The sequence below is a fragment of the Staurois parvus genome, unplaced genomic scaffold (assembly GCF_062004578.1).
Source record: "Staurois parvus isolate SC_StPar_1 unplaced genomic scaffold, SC_StPar_1.0 ptg000501l, whole genome shotgun sequence".
In the NCBI taxonomy this organism is placed as follows: domain Eukaryota; kingdom Metazoa; phylum Chordata; class Amphibia; order Anura; family Ranidae; genus Staurois; species Staurois parvus.
The window spans coordinates 659186-676741 of NW_028318297.1; the positions used below are offsets into that span (position 1 = coordinate 659186).

At 46.5% G+C, this 17556-nt stretch overlaps 1 protein-coding gene across 1 annotated transcript in view; it reads left to right on the plus strand.

The window, feature by feature from the left end:
* Positions 1-17556, plus strand: part of LOC149452034 (N-acetylglucosamine transporter UNC93A-like) — a 459029-nt gene that overhangs the window by 194554 nt on the left and 246919 nt on the right. The window lies entirely within an intron of this gene.

Here is a 17556-nt window from a genome sequence, read left to right on the forward strand (position 1 = left end):
CCCCCTGGCCACGCTTGACTTTCTGGCCACATAGTCGACATACGACTACGTTTACTTCCTCGGGCGGCTTGACGAAAAATTGCCACACCGCCGAGTAGGAAACTTTGCCCCCGCTACTCCTCACTGGCTGACTGCTATTTCCTCCGTGCACACCGGCACCACTACTGGCCGTGGTGGTAGGCTGCAGTGGAGCTGGTGCTCTACTCCGTGGCCGTTTGCCTCCACTGACTGCTGCGACCCTGCTGCCTCCTGGGCAACCCACCGACTGTTTTGCTCGCTGCCAACCTCTTCTTCTGATGATGCGGAAGCAATAGCCTGATGACGACGAGGCTGCCAAGTGCGATCAGCCTCATCATCATCAATTAGGGTCTCCGCCTCACTACTAGCCCCCTCGGCTGCGTGTGGGTCAGGAGACAGACCTGTCTCTAGACCGGCTACTCGCCAGTACTTCTTCGCCTGGCTGCTGAAGAGGCGGATGTCTCCCCCCGTTCCTGACCGCCCTCTGTTAGCTCTTCCTCACTGTACAGTGGGGCTGAGCCCACAGCATGCGATACTTCGCTTGGTGAGGGAACACCAAAGGACAGGGGCAGGTAGAGGACACGTGATTTCAGTGGGCTTGCTCCCGGGCCATGCCAACTAACGGTTGTGTCTGACGTACCCACCGACCGTTGGCTGTAGGAGGTGTCAGAGGTGACATGGGAAGAGGAAGACGACCGAGCCAACCAATCGATGATGGCAGGGTTGTCGGTGGAGACACGACCGCTGGATGACACTGGGAGCACTGGCCTCTGGCTGCGACTAGTGCTGCCTCGACCCCTTCCTCTGCTGCCACGTCTGCTCGCTCCTGAAACATTGCCTCCTCTGCCACTCCTCTGCGTGTTGTCTGACATACTCTTTAATGTAACAATTCTGTGGCCCTGAGTAACAATTCTGTGGCCCTGAGTAACAATTCTGTGGCCCTCAGTAACAATTCTGTGGCCCTCAGTAACAATTCTGTGGCCCTCAGTAACAATTCTGTGGCCCTCAGTAACAATTCTGTGGCCCTCAGTAACAATTCTGTGGCCCTCAGTAACAATTCTGTGGCCCTCAGTAACAATTCTGTGGCCCTCAGTAACAATTCTGTGGCCCTCAGTAACAATTCTGTGGCCCTCAGTAACAATTCTGTGGCCCTCAGTAACAATTCTGTGGCCCTCAGTAACAATTCTGTGGCCCTCAGTAACAATTCTGTGGCCCTAAAGTCTCTTTGGCCCTAACTCTGTCCCTAATACAGAGAGGTCTGCCTCTCTTGAATGACCGGAGGCTAATGGAGAATTCTAAGATGGCCGCAATTTATAGCTCGACCATTACACAGTGCTGGCTGGCTGGCTGCTGATTGGCTAATGCGATCACATGTCATGAATGAATGCATTATGGGTCAGCGCGCCTTGTCTGCGCGCCTTCCCAGAGATCCCCGCTCCGTCGCCACACATGTCGCCGCCATTTTTGGAAAATTTCGATTCGCGCATCCGAAGTCTGCTAATTTTCGGATTCGGCGCAATATTCCCAATATATTCCCAATATTCGAAATGAATTCCACTTCGCCAAGTTCGATTCGCTCATCTTTAATATATACACTACTGCTCTGTTTGACATTGGCTCTCAGCTGACTTATCTACAGACCCTTCTATCAGCAACACTTAAGCCACCTCCCTTTGAAACCTATGGACACTATGCCTGTTTATGGTGTGGGAGAAAATCCCATTTTTATGGATGGTTGTCTAGAAGTTGAGCTTCGCATTCCTGGTGTGACAGCTGATGAGGATCCCCCACTTAAAGTCATTGCCTATGTGAGCCCTCCACCCGGGGGTATTGAGTATGATCCTATGGTCGTGGGTTCCAATGTTGAAGCCGTTAAGGCTGCTTTCATAAGGTTTCTTCAGCCACAACAGGGTATTCCTCTACCTTCACTGCCTGTTGCTCCAGAACTTCAAAATATCTGCCAAACTTTTGCTCCTGATCTTCCTGGAGGATGTGTGGGGAATCCATGGCATCCCATAGAGCTTCCAGCTGGGGGAGTGAGTGTTGCAGGTTTATGTGGAAATTTCATCAGGTGCAAATGGTAGTTTTTTCCTGCTAGAGACTGATACGAAAGAGGCTGCAAAGAATGGCTGGGAGATAGTCTTTCCTTTCTGGTACTATCGCTTAAAATGTCCAAGAATGGATGTTGTTACTGTTCGGAATGTTACCACATACCCAGTTATAATACCATCCTGGCAGGAGGTAGCCTATTGTTACCCAGTGGAAACCATTAGCTCTTACCCTGCCAAGGTCGAGGACACAAATTAGACTTTCACCTTAATGATGCTGATAGTCCTGCAGAGCACAAATACTATTAGAGCAGCTAATGGAATACAATGATGTTTCCTCTACTGATGACATAGGCAAATACTGTGTTGAATACTTTTAGCACACCCGACATCTAACAGATAGCACCCCCTTTAGAGAAAGATCCAGGCCCATACCTCCTAAAGATCTGGATGATGTTCAAGAGTGCTTGCACAAAATGAAAGATCAAAACATTATTGTTGAGTCTAAAAGCTCGTATGCATCCCCAATAGTGGTGGTCAGAAAGAAAAATTGTGGAGTGCGAATATGTGTTGATTAGATGACTAAATCAATGAACGGTCCCAGATCAATACACACTACCTCGCATTGAGGAAGCTCTTGATGCCCTGCAAGGCAGCAAATGGTTCACAGTAATGGACTTAAGATCTGGGTATTCCCAAGTATCAAAGAGTGAGGAAGATCAAGAAAAAACAGCTTTTATTTGCCCTCTAGGGTTTTTCCAGTTTGCTAGAATGACTCAGGGAATAAGTGGTGCACCTGCAACCTTCCAGCGTCTAAAGCAGTGGTTCTCAACCTTTCTAATGCCGCGACCCCTTAATACAGTTCCTCATGTTGTGGTGACCCCCAACCATAAAATTATTTTCGTTGCTACTTCATAACTGTAATTTTGCAGTGGGATGAATAGCGCCCCATCGTGGGTGTCAGTGGGGGGAGGAATAGCGCCCCATCGTGGGTGTCAGTGGGGGGAGGAATAGCGCCCCATCGTGGGTGTCAGTGGGGGGAGGAATAGCGCCCCATCGTGGGTGTCAGTGGGGGGAGGAATAGCGCCCCATCGTGGGTGTCAGTGGGGGGAGGAATAGCGCCCCATCGTGGGTGTCAGTGGGGGGAGGAATAGTGCCCCATCGTTGGTATTAGTGACACAAATGATGGGGCACTATCCCTTCCACTGACACCAATGATACTTACCTTGCTGACCCCTGCTTCAGCCTGGGCTCGCTCTCTCCCTCTCCCATCTACAGCCTGCATACCTGGCTGCTGCAGCAAAATTTTCACTTACCTGTCAGCTGTCTTCCTTCTCTGGCCTCTTCACTCGCTCCTGCAGCTCCCTCGATCTTCTTCGATCTCCGCGTGCTGCCGCTCGGCTCCTCCTCTCCAAGCTCCACCTCCTCGCCGGTGATTGGCCGCCTGTGTGCCTCTCCTGAGCTACAGTTCCGATGGCCAATCAGCGGCGAGGAGGCGGAGCTGTTGAGTGATCCCGGAGGTGTGGCCAGGTTACAGGGGCAGCATATGCCGCCCACAGATCGCCTGAGACAGGAGCGGTGTCTCAGTTCCTAAGACCATCGGAAATATGTGTTTTCCGATGGTCTTAGGCAACCCCTGTGAAATGGTCGTTCGACCCCCAAAGGGGTCGCGACCCCCAGGTTGAGAACCGCTGGTCTAAAGGATTGGACACTGGAAGACCTTTGTCCCACGCAATGTATTGTCTATTTAGATGACAATTGTTTTTGGATCCACTCTGGAGGAGCATGATCAGAGACTGTTTAAAGTGCTTGATCGTTTGAGGAGAGAAGGTCTGAAACTCTCCCTGGACAAAATGTAAGTTTGCCCGTTCTTCAGTAAACTTTGTGGGCCACATCACATCTGCAGAAGGGATAGCAACTGATCCTGCTAAAGTGGAGAATGTGGTAACCTGGCCCCGTCCCACAAATCTGACAGAACCGAGGTCCTTTTGCTTTTGTGGCTATTATAGCTGCTTCATTAGAGACTATTCCAAGACTGTTTGGCCTCTTAATGACTTGCTTAAAGAAACACCTGGCATTGACACAACCAGCAAAACTCCTTTCAGTGAGAGGTGGACTTCTGCTTGTGAGGAAGCTTTTCTACAGCTTAAGAAAAGCCTTGCAGAAGCACCAGTGTTTGCTTATGTAGACCCACAAAAGCCATACATTCTGCATGTAGATACCAGCTATGATGGGTTAGGAGGAGTCCTCCATCAGGAGTACTCAGGAGGACTAAGGCCTGTTGCTTATATCAGTCGCAGTCTAAGCCCAGAAGAAAATAATTATCCTGTTCACAAACTGGAATTTCTTGCCCTGAAGTGGGCTATTGTTGAAAAGCTGCATGATTACTTGTATGGGGCTCAGTTTGAGGTGAGAACTAACCCCCTCACTTATGTTTTGACTACAGCCAAGCTGGATGCCACTGGTCATAGGTGGCTTGCTGCCTTGTCTAATTACCAATTCACTCTCAAGTACAAGCCAGGACCCAAAAATATTGGGGCTGATGCTCTTTCCAGGCACCCTGGATTGCCAATGAACTTAGAAGAAAGTGAATGGGAGGAAGTGCCGGGGCCTGCTGTGGCTGCCTACTGTGCTACAGCTGCTGTACAAGGAGACAAGATTGGTTTCTTGGACTTACGAGTTATTGACTCATTGGGAGTTGAAGAGTGTATTCCAAACATGTATTGCTGCCCCACTGCTCTAGGGGTACCAGAAAACATCCAGTTGCAAAAGAAAGATATAATTCTTCTACAAAAGGGGGATCCAGTAATCAGACATATTAGAGAGTGTTTTCCGCAAAGATCCTAATTACCTGATAAAAACCCTATCTGAGCAGAGTACCTAATATCTTAAGGAATGGGATGAACTCAAAATAATCAATGGACTTTTGTATAGGGTACATTTGTTCCATTATCATCCTGGAAGGAGACAGCTAGTGCTCCAAGTCTACAGAAAATCTGTTTTGTGAAGTTTGCATGACCAACATGGGCATCCAGGAGTTGAAAAAAAACATATGGATTAATCCAAGACCGTTTCTTTTGGCCACAAAGCTATTGTGGACTATTGCCGCCGTTGTGTGACATGTCTGCAATGGAAAACTCTGCCTACTCAAGCTGCTCCTATGGAACACTTGAAAAGTTCTGGACTAATGGATTTAGTGTGCATGGACTTTGTGTATTGATAATGACAGCAGTGGTGTGGGAAATGTTTTGATTGTGACTGATGACTACACTCGATATGCTCAAGCCTGTCCCACCAAAGATCAAAAAGCAGTAACTGTGGCCAAAGTGTTGTGGGAGAAGTTTTGTTCATTATGGACTGCCAAATCGACTTCACTCAGGGACGGGACTTTGAAAGTTGCCTGATTAAAGAGCTCTTAACATTGCTTAACTTCTTGCCGACCAGCCACTGTAAAAATACAGTGGCAGGGTGGCACAAAACCACGTTTTAAAATGTGCTTTTTGCAAAACAGGTAGGGACGCGTGCGAGGCGTGCCACCGCCCTACCTGCGCCGCCGATCGTGGTCGCAGGTGTCGTTACCTGGCGATTAGCGGCAATCACTGGCAGAGCATGGCTGCAGTGTCAGTCAGTTCCCTGTCAGCTTCTGACATGCTGATCCGGAGAGAAGAGTGTTTCTCTGGATCAGCGTGTTCCCGTGCAGTACACACCACCGCCCCCTAGTAAAACACTCCCCTCACACAGTTCCCTTTCATGGAATAAAAAAGTTAACCCCTTCCTCCCCAGTGCCATTAGTACAGTGTCAGTGTTTTTTTTGCACTGATCACTGTATTGGTGTCACTGGGGATGTCAGTCCCCCCCGTGTCAGAATGTCCACCGCAGTCTCGCAGTCCTGCCATAAGTCGCTGATCGCCGCCATTAGTATAAAAAAAAAAAAGAAGACAAATCTCAGTATCTTTCCCGCCATTTGTAAACGCTATAGGTTTCACGTAAACCAATTAATTTACATGTATTGGGTTTTTTTTTAGCAAAGACATGTTGCAGAATGCATTTTGGCCGAAATTTGATTTTTACATTTTTTTACTGGACATGTTTTATAGCAAAAAGTCCAAAATATTGTTGTTTCCTCAAAATTGTCAGCTTTTTTTTATAGCACAAAAAATAAAAACGCACAGGCGATCAAATACTACCGAAAGAAAGCTCAATTTGTGGGAAAAAACCAGAGTTAGACTTACCGGTAACTCCTTTTCTACAAGTCTTCCAGGACAGCCACTTGAGACTTAGAGCTCCTCCCTCTGGATCAGGAAACCCACCATCCCCCCATGCCTTTTAAAAGGCAGACCTCCAGGCCTCCAATCCAGTTTTTAATCGAGAACTAGCGGAAGACACAATTATACCTAAATATTATATATATATATATATATATATATATATATATATATATATATATATATATATATATATATATATTAATATATCTATCTATATCTATATATATCTATCTATATCTATATCTATCTATCTATATCTATATATATCTATCTATATCTATCTATCTCTATTCATTCAACCTTAAATTTTTCGGTTGCACATTAGAAGGGTGGGAACTACCGGCTGTCCTGGAAGACTCGTAGAAAAGGAGTTACCCGTAAGTAACTCTGGTTTTCTCCCTACGTCTTCCAGGACAGCCACTTGAGACGATAACCAAGAACTTACCCCTTTAGGGTGGGCCCACCGCCTGGAGGACCTTTCGTTCGAATGCCTGCTCCTTATCCGACAGGATGTCCAAGCGGTAATGCTTCACGAAGGTAGAGAACTTCGACCAAGTGGCTGCCTTACAGATTTCCTCCGGCGAAGCCCCGGCTCTCTCCGCCCAGGACGCTGCCAACGACCTAGTCGAGTGAGCCTTAACAAAAGGAGGCGGAATCCCTAAAAACTTGTAAGATTCCCCTATTGCCAGCCTAATCCACCTGCCTATCGTGGCCTTAGATGCTGCAAGACCCCTTTTCTGCCCCGAAAACAAAACAAAAAGGGAATCTGACTTCCTAAATTCCCGGGACTTGTCTAAATAAATTAGAAGAATCCTCTTCACATCTAGCAACCCCAACCTTTCTTCCTATTTACCTTCAGAGGAAGAACAAAAAGGTTGGTAGAACTATATCCTGCGACCTATGAAAAGAGGAGGATACTTTAGGAAGAAACCCTGGATCCGTCCTAAGCACTACCCTGTCCTTAAGAATGGTCAGGTAAGGCTCCCTAATAGAAAGCGCTTGCAGCTCACTCACCCTACAGGCCGTCGTGATGGCTACCAAAAAAAACAATCTTTAAGGTTAAAAACCTAATTGTTGACTCTTCCAAAGGCTCAAAAGGTTCCTGGACCAAGGCCTTTAGAACCAAGGACAGATCCCAAACCGGACAAGATCCCACCTTAGTAGGCCTAGCCCTGGAAAGAGATCTGAAAAAATCCACTAGAATTCTGTTGCAAAGAGACCTGCAAAAACAAAAATACTCAAAGCTGATGCTTGTACCTTCAAGGTGCTGATCGAGAGGCTCCGATCCGCACCCTCCTGAAAAAAATCCAAAATTGTTGGAATGTCCAGAGGCCTTGGTCGGCCTGAACACCACAAGCTAAATTTTCTCCAGACCTTAGAATAAATGACTCTGGTTACTGGTTTACGACAGTTTACTAAACTCTTTACCACCGAAATCGGAGAACCCCCTGGCCCTGAGGATCCCTTCCTCAGAAACCAAGCCATCAACCGTAAGAAAGTATAAGAAAAGAAAGCGCCAATCAATAATATCAATCCTCTACAGCAGCAAACCTCTAACCCAAAATATTGGTAAAACATAAAAAAACCCAACAATCGGAATGCGCTAAATATATCAAAAATAATATGTGTACAAAAGTCCCAACATCCTAAATACAATATATAAAAAATCTCCAGTGAAAACAATCCATAAATTGGTGTATAAAAGTGTGTAGAAAAAATGTCCAACACCCTAAACAAAAATTCTTTTTAAACATAAATCCACCGTGCTTAATCCACCACCAAATGAATGGAATAAACTCACCAGAGCTCAATGCTGATTAAATTATAAATCAGCACAAGCGTGTTTGCTCTGGGAGCAATGAGAGAAGGCAGATCATGAAGTAACACTCTGTAGTATAGACACTTCCAGATATCAGGAGCAATACTCTGCAGTGACTTTGAGGTATGGCCAGGACTCCTTATATAGCGATCATCCTCCAAATATATAGTAATACCACTCAAAAATAAAGAAAAGGCATGGTGCAGTAAGTAAGAACCATTTAACTTTTATTACACTCTCATCTTACTCACAAAGTTGAGTGTCCACCTGACACTGGTATAACAAGCGATCAAATACACGGAAAGGACGAGCCCCGTTCACCGCGGCCGCTCTGTGAGGACGTCAGAGTGACGAAATGCGTAGGGCGGAGCCTATTGGATGACGTCAGGACGTTCCCTGGAGCGGTCGGCGAGGTGTCCGCGGTGAACGGGGCTCGTCCATTCCGTGTATTTGATCGCTTGTTATACCAGTGTCAGGTGGACACTCAACTTTGTGAGTAAGATGAGAGTGTAATAAAAGTTAAATGGTTCTTACTTACTGCACCATCATGCCTTTTCTTTATTTTTGAGTGGTAATACTATATATTTGGAGGATGATCGCTATACAAGGAGTCCTGGCCATACCTCAAAGTCACTGCAGAGTATTGCTCCTGATATCTGGAAGTGTCTATACTACAGAGTGTTACTTCATGATCTGCCTTCTCTCATCGCTCCCAGAGCAAACGCTTGTGCTGATTTATAATTTAATCAGCATTGAGCTCTGGTGAGTTTATTCCATTCATTTGGTGGTGGATTAAGCACGGTGGATTTATGTTTAAAAAGAATTTTTGTTTAGGGTGTTGGACATTTTTTCTACACACTTTTATACACCAATTTATGGATTGTTTTCACTGGACATCAACCGTAAGGTCTTGACCCGCGGATGCAGAAGTGGACACTGCGCAATCAGATCCCCCCTTTCCGGTAAAGGAAACAGGCGAGCTGAAGCCAGCCTGTTCAGTAGAGAGAACCAGGGCCTCTTTGGTCAGAAGGGTGCGATTAAGATCAAATCCAACCTTTCCTTCAAAAATTTTTGCAGGACCGCCGGGATCAGTCTGATCGGAGGGAACGCATAGGCCAAAATGAAGTCCCAAGAGGTTGACAGAGCGTCTATCCCCAAGCTCTGCTCTTGTGGGTTCAGGGAAAAAAACTGATAGACCTTTCTGTTTTCCCGTGAAGCAAACAGATCCACCTCCGGATTCCCCCACTTGAACACTATCTCCCGAAAAACCTCCTGGTTGAGTGACCAATCGTCATGACTGAAAGATTGACGACTTAGGATATCCAACAGTGAATTGTGTGAACCCTTCAAATGCACCGCCGATATCGACCGCAGATTCTGTTCCGCCCAGGTCAGAATATTGCCCGCGATCCTCTGCAGTGAAGGACTCCTTGTACCCCCCTGCTTGTTTATATAGGCTACTGTCGCTACGTTGTCTGAACGAATCTGAAAATGATGGTTTTCTAACCTTGCTTGAAAGGCCTCCAAGGCCTTCCAAACCGCCAACAGTTCCCTTTGATTTGAGGGCCTTAACGAGTCCTCCCGGGACCACTTCCCCTGAGCCGTTCTCCCTTGCAGATGGGCTCCCCAACCCAAACTGCTGGCGTCCATGGTCAAAATGAGCGGAGCTGACTGTCTCCAATCCAGACCCCCGGTCAAGTTTCTTTCCCTTCGCCACCAAAGAGATCTCTTGACCCTTGACGGAAGTTGGATCATCCGATCCAATGTCAAGATATCCCCGTCCCATACTTTAAATAAGAAAGCCTGTAGTGGTCTTTGGTGGAACCTTGCCCACGCAACCACCGGAAAACAAGATGTCATGAGACCCACTGCCCTTGCGACTTCCCTCACTGAGACCGGCAGGCTGCACTGCAACCCTGCCAATACCCGATCCATCTTCCTGACCTTCTCCCGAGGTAGAAAAATATTTCCCTCTAGAGATGAGATCTCGTACCCTAGATAAACCACCCTCTGAGCGGGTATAAGAGACGACTTTTTCCTGTTGATGAGCCAACCCAGACCCTGAAGGAGATTCTGAGCTACTCCTAGGTCCTCCACCAACTGCTGATGAGATCCGGCCACCACGAGTAAGTCGTCCAAATATGGAATCATCATTATTGACCTCAGTCTTAGAGGAACCAGAGCCTCTGCCAAAACGTTTGTAAAGATCCTTGGTGCCGACGCCAGCCCGAAGGGCAAGGCCCGGAACTGCCAATGGAAGGTCTGCGACCCCATCCTTATGGCCAACCTCAGGAATTTCTGGCTTGCCTGATGGATGGGAATGTGAAAGTAAGCATCCCTCAAATCTAACGTGGCCATGAAGCACCCCTGGAAAAGGATATTCCTTACCGAATATATCGATTCCATTCTGAAGTGCTTGTACTTTAGGGCCCGATTCAAGGGGCGAAGATGCAAGATCAACCTGAACTTGCTTGAGGGCTTTCCCACGACAAAGACGTGGGAATAACACCCCAAACCCAGCTCGCTCTGAGGCACCTGAACTCTTTGGTCCACCAGTTCCCCAATAAGACCGCATAGCGCCTGAGACTTCCTGCGATCTTTGGGAAGGTTGGTAACCAAGAACCTGCTTGGAGGGGAGGCCTCGAACTCCAGTCTGTAGCCTCCCTGAATCAGGCTCCAAATGTAGGGGTTCGGGGAGATAGAAGCCCACTGAGGGAGAAAGGACCCCAGCCTTCCCCCTACTGGGCCGCCCAAGTCATAGCGACTTGGAGGATCCTTGAGGAGGATTGAATAATATTCCTCCTCATCCCCTGTTTTTATGCCCTGTCCAATGCTTATTTGGCTGTATCTCCCTACCCTGCAGCATCTGGGTTTTAGGGCGAAAAGTTCCTAGGAAAGGTTCTCTTTCTACTTTCCTAAAAAGACTTTCCTAACTGCGGTACGTTCTAGAGCCTCTTCCAGGCCCGGGCCAAAGAGGTTATCCCCCGAAAATGGCAATGTGCACAGGCGCAATTTAGACACTGAATCCCCTGTCCAGGATTTTAGCCATAAAGCTCGCCTAGCTGAATTCACAAAGGCTGAAGACCTGGCTGCGAGCTTGACCGACTCTGCCGAGGCATCCGCCAAAAACCCTGCTGCTTTAAGAAGCAGCGGTAGTGATTTTAAAATTTGCTGCCTCGAGGTTCCTGCTGCTAAATGATTTTGCAGCTGGGTTAACCAGCATTCCAAATTCCTGGCCACACAGGTCACAGAAAGAGCTGGCCTTAAACTAACTGATGCGGATTCCCAAGCTCTCTGTAATAGGACCTCCCCCCTCTTGTCCTTAGGATCCTTTAAGGCCCTCATGTCCTCAAAGGCCAGGTCTGTTTCCCTTGAAATTCTAGACCAGCAATGGGCAAACTACGGCCCGGCGGACCTTTTAATCCGGCCCGGCGGACCTTTTAATCCGGCCCGGCGGAGCGTGATACATTGGCTGTCAGGATGTGTGTAGGCAGGGCAGCGTGACGAACGTGAAGGGAGCTAGGCTCCTCTCACAGTCCGCCCTGAAGACCGGAACGGCGCGGGAACACGGCGAGAGGAACGCGCGGAGCAAAGGTAAGTAAATTGACACAGGGGGGGGACTTGGCTTACTACTTGGGGGGGAATAGTACTATGGGGGATGAATTAATATGGGGAATGAATTACTATATGGGGGATGAATTACTATATGGGGGATGAATTACTACATGGGGGATTAATTACTATGCTTACTATGGGGGAATATTACTATACTTACTATGGATGACACATACACATCATTCATCTACTCTTGGTCCAGCCCCCGGGTCCAATATATGAACCCATTGCGGCCCTCAAGTCAAAAAGTTTGCCCACCCCTGTTCTAGACAAAGGAGCGTCCAACTTTGGAACCTTATTCCAAGGTTGCGAGGGATCCTCATCAAAGGGGAACCTTCTTTTCAATGCACCAGAAAAGAAAGGCTTCCTCTCTGGGTTTTCCCACTCTTGTTTGATAGTCTCCACCAGGGAACTATGCACTGGGAACACCCTGGTCTTTTTAGCGTGAAGCCCCTGATACATGAGATCATGCTTGGACAAGGCTACTTCTTCCTCCTCAATCTCCAGAGTTTCATAAATCGCTTTCAAAAGCTCGTCCACCTCCTCTAAGGCCAATCTATACTTAGAGCCCTGAAAAGCAGGATATTCCTCGTCCTCAGACCCCGAACCCAACTGTGAAGACGTACGGGATCGAGGCACCTCCTCCTCGGTTTCTTCCTCCGGGACTTCCCGCCTAGAGGCCCCTACCATCATGGCAGACTGCATCCCAAGCTCTAGCGGCGTCTGGACCCTATCAAGGAGGGACCAAAACGCCTGAAACAACTTTATGGCATGTTGTGAAGGACTCGTCCCTAACTAAACTATCAACGCAGCTGCGGCATAGGTGCTTATCATATCCCGACCCCAACTTAGCCACACACACTGCACATTTCCTCTATGGGGCCTGCACTGGGGTCCTGCTTTTTAAGCAAACAACGACAAAGAAATAGGCACCTATCATCCAATTTCCTAAGACCCCCCACTGCACCCAGTGCTACGGGGAACCTGCAGTGTGCCCACCATCACCAGCCATGGGGACTGAGGGACCTCCTATCAACCTCCCAGGGATCAAGCATAAAGGGGGGCCTCCCCAAGCTTACCTGGGAGGAGCCGGTGCTGGGACCAGGATCAGCCTGCGAAGGTCTGGCTTCCATCTTTTTCCCCCTGTGTGGAGACAGCGCCGCTGCTCTGCACGCCCATCCAGCATTTCCCGGGTGGTAGCCTGCGCCTCTTTAATGGAGACCGGAACCGCGTCTCCGGCGCCCGACGCTGACATCACTGGGTGGACTTCCGGCCATTGGAGCGCATCCGCCCCTGGAAACCGTGCTACTTCCGGTCCCTGGAGCGCAGGCACTGCAAATGGAGGGCCCTGCTTGTCGGAAGTCACCTGACTTCCAGCCATTGGAACGCAAGGCCCAACCAGAAGTCCCGCCTGCCCCCGTGTTCATTCCACTGAATGCCCGGGAAAGAGAACAGCAGGCCGAAGGGGCGCACTTAACCCATCCCCTTCTCCGTGATACCGCCAACGCCGGTCACCCGCCTGGGCAAGAAGGACACCACTGGTACCAGCCCTACACCGTGGAAGGCACCAGGGAGGGGAGGTAAACAGACCTGCTAACACCCTTCCAGGACAGCCTTCCCGAGAGTGCGAGGATCCTGATGGTTCCTAGCGTGCTTCCTTCTGGCTCAGGAAACACTAAAAAACTGGATTGGAGGCCTGGAGGTCCGCCTTTTAAAAGGTATGGGGGGGGGATGGTGTGTTTCCTGATCCGGAGGGAGGAGCTCTAAGTCTCAAGTGGCTGTCCTGGAAGATGTAGGGAGAAAAAAAAAAAAAAAAAAAAGGGACGTAATTCAATTTGGGTGCAGTGTTGCATGACCGCGCAATTGTCAGTCAAAGTAATGCAGCGCCGTAAAACACAAACCTCTTCTGTAACCGCTTCCTGACCACCCTATAGCAGAAATACTGCTACAGGGTGGCATGGGTGCGCAAAATCACATATACCCCCTCTTCTCCCCCAGCAAGTGCAGTGTCAGTAGGTCACTGTCACTTGATACATTGCACACAAAACCGCGGTGTTCGCAGAATCAGGCCTGATCTGTTAGCACTTGCCGGTAAATTTTGATGACTCTCATATGCAGCAGAGTGTCAGTACTAGTGCCGCTCTGCCTTTTGGTGAACTGGCAAGTACCAGTGGTCTAGTACATCTTGGTCTTTCACATACCTCGATTTTTGGAGCGATTTTTCACAGAATATCTGTATGCGTTGATTGTGGATCAAAGCAATTTATATGCACAACAATTTATCGCCACCAACCCAAATTCACACCTTGCCAGACCAGTCGCATGGAAACTCATTACGGTTTTCGAACTTACTTTTTTTTTGGGCCTAACCCTCAACATGGACATTACTAAAAGAAATGAATTGCAGTTGTATTGGTCCGCAGACCAGATTCATCATATGCCCATGTTCTCTGCTGACATGGCCAGGCATAGATATGAGAGTATGTGTTTTATGCATTTCAACGACAATACACTCTGTCATCCTCGGGGTGACCCTGAATTTGACCGGCTCCACAAAATTCAGGCCCTCGTAAATCACCTTAACCAAACATTTGCAGATGTCTATACTCCCCAGCAAAACATCTGCGTTGATGAGTCCCTCATTAATTTTTCTGGCTGCCTTGCATTCAAACAATTTCTCCCCTGCAAGCGTGCCAGATATGGGGTCAAGATGTAGAAGACCTGTGAGAGGGCAACAGGCTATACTTATAAGTATTGGGTTTACGAGGGAAAGGATAGTCACGTGGAGCCCACCGGATGCCCAGACTACATGGGGAGCAGTGGCAAGATAGTTTGGGACTTGGTGTCATTCTTTATCCATATGGGGTACCACTTATATGTGGACAATTTTTATTCAAGCGTGCCACTATTTTAGACATTTGTTCAATCTTGGAACTGGTGCTTGTGGCAAAGTATGACCTAATGTGTGCCCACCATTAGAAGTGGGTGGATGCAGGGTGGTATATTCTAACGGTGGGCATTAGACAGTTTTTCTGGCAGAGATTTCTTCTAATTTTTGTCATTCAATCCACAGGCTGCATACAAAAAAAAAAAAAAAGAAGAACATAGTATATATACCCAAAGGACCAGCGACGTACTGGTACATCACTGGACTTTGAATTGTTATACCAGGATGATGCTTACAGCTGCAGGCATCATTCTGGTATCGTTTTTTTCAGCCGGCGATCGGCTTTCATATAAAAGCAATCCTAGTGGCTGATTAGCTGCAGGATTGCTTTTACAAGCAGCGGGAGATTAGGCCTCCCCTCCCCCGCTACCTTCCACGGCCTTCTTGGGCAGTCTCGTGCCATTGGGGGAACCTGAGAATGCAGCCGGTGTTTCTGCCAGCTGACCATAGAGCTGATTGGAGACTAGAATGGTGCCAATCATCTCTATAGCCTAAGAATTTGGAAGCTACAAGCATTTCATCACTTCAGTTTCCAAGGATATAAACAGCACCATTTGTAAATTGGGAAAGCATCTGATCACACAGATTCTGGTTTGATTAGATAATGTAAGGGCAGAGGAGATCTCTAGAGCCTGATAGACCCCAGATTTCTTTCCCGGTTATAGCATTAACAGTGATAAAAAAAAAAATATATATATATAATAATAATAATAATAATAATAATAAGAAGGTACAAATGTAAAAATAAAAAAGAATCAAAACAACAAAATTGCCCCTCCCATGCGTGCACACCTTTGTGCACAAGCCTTGACCCTGTGCCGGTATGTAAACAGGCGTTGCACCATGCATGTGAGGTATTGCTATCAATGTCAGATCAAGGGCAGTAATTCTAACACTAGACCTCCTCTGTAAATCTAAAAATGGTAGCTTTTAAAGCGTTGCCTATGGATATTAAAAAGGTTTGCAGTTTGTCGCCATTGCACGGGGCATGCGTAGTTTTAAAGCATGTCATGTTTGGTATCTATTTACTTGGCATACCATTATCCATTTTACAAAATAATTGGCCAATATATTGTGTTTTTGTGCATTAAAAGTAAAAAAAAAGTGTATTTTTTTTTAAATTTGCTTTTGAAAAATCGCTGCGCGAGTACCATGTGCCATAAAAAAATTGTAGTACCCACCATTTTATTCACTAGGGTGTCTGCTTTTAAAAAAATATATAATGTTTGGGGGTTTAAATTAATTTCCTAGCAAAAAATAGATTTTTCTCATGTGAACATAAAGGGTCAGAAAAGGCTTGGTCTTCAGGTGGTTAGAGCAAGTGATGTGTGGCATAAACTTCTAATGCTGGACATAAAACACCCCCACCCCCAAAAACGACCCCTTTTTGAAAAGTAGACACCCCAAGGAATTTGATAAAAAGAACCGTAAGTATTTTGCAGATCTCATTTGTTGCCACAAGTTTTTGGAAAATGAAGAAAAAACATTTTTTTTATTTTTTTTATATTTCAAAACCTTGTGAGAAAAAATGAGATCTGAAAAATACTCACCATAGCGCTTTTTAAATTCCTTGGGGTGTCTATTTCCAGAAAGGGGTCATTTGGGGGGTTTCGTGCTATCCTGGCATGTCAGGGCCTTCGAAACTGATAGGTATTGAGGAAGTTACGCACCTTTAGGCTTTCAAAGTGGTCATTGGATTTCAGGCTCCTGCATGTGGCTAGGTTCCCAAAAAGTCTCACACATGTGGTATCCCCATACTTGGCAGAAGTAGCAGAATGAATTTTGGGGTGTAATTCCACATATACCCATGGCTTGTGCGAGAAATAAATCATTTAAATGACAACTTTGTGTATATAAAAAAAAAACTTCCAGAAACTTGTGGAAAAAAAAAATAAGTCTTCCATGAACTCGATATGCCTCTCAGAAGATAGCTTAGGGTGTCTACTTTCCGACAAAAGGGGTCATTTGAGGGTGTTTGTACTATCCTGGTATTTTAGCACCTCAAGAAATGTGATAAGCAGTCAGAAAGTAAAAGCTGTGTAAATTCCATTATCTATACCATATTTTGTAGACGCTATAACTTTCACACAAAGCAATCAATATATACTTATTGGGAATTTTTTAACCAAAAACATGTAGCAGAATACATTTTGGCCTAAATTTATAACTAACTTTGAGTTTACTATATATATTTTTTATAGCTGAAAGTAAATGTTCAAAAATTTTTGGTCTTTGTTTATAGCGTGAAAAATAAAAAGCGCACAGGTGATCAAATACCACCAAAAGAAAGCTATTTGTGTGAAAAAAAAAGGACGTAAATTTCGTTTGGGTGCAGCATTGCATGACCACGCAATTATCAGTTGAATTAGTGCAGTGCCAAGTATTAAAAAGAGGCCAGGTCAGGAAGGGGGGGGGTAAATCCTCAGGACGACAAGTGGTTAACATCGACAAGAGCCGAACCACACCTTATCCAGAGGGCGATACTCTCCCTGAGCATTTCAATCGTACCTTGTGGAATATGTTGGGTACCCTCCCTAATGGTGCTAAACAAACCTGGAGCCGACATGTTGGAGCTATGGTACATGCCTATAATTGTACCAGATACAAGTCAACTGGTTTCTCTCCTTATTTTCTCATGTTTGGGAGAGAAGCCAGTCTGCCTATTGACATTCAGTTGCATGTGTCTACTGATGGAGTGGAAAATAAAAATCACTACCAGTATGTGGCACAACTCAAACATAGTTTACAAGAGGCCTATCGAATGGCTGAGGAAAATGCTGCAAAATAAATGCTGCCAATAAAAAGACGCTTTGATGCCAAAGTTCGTTACAAAGACTTGCA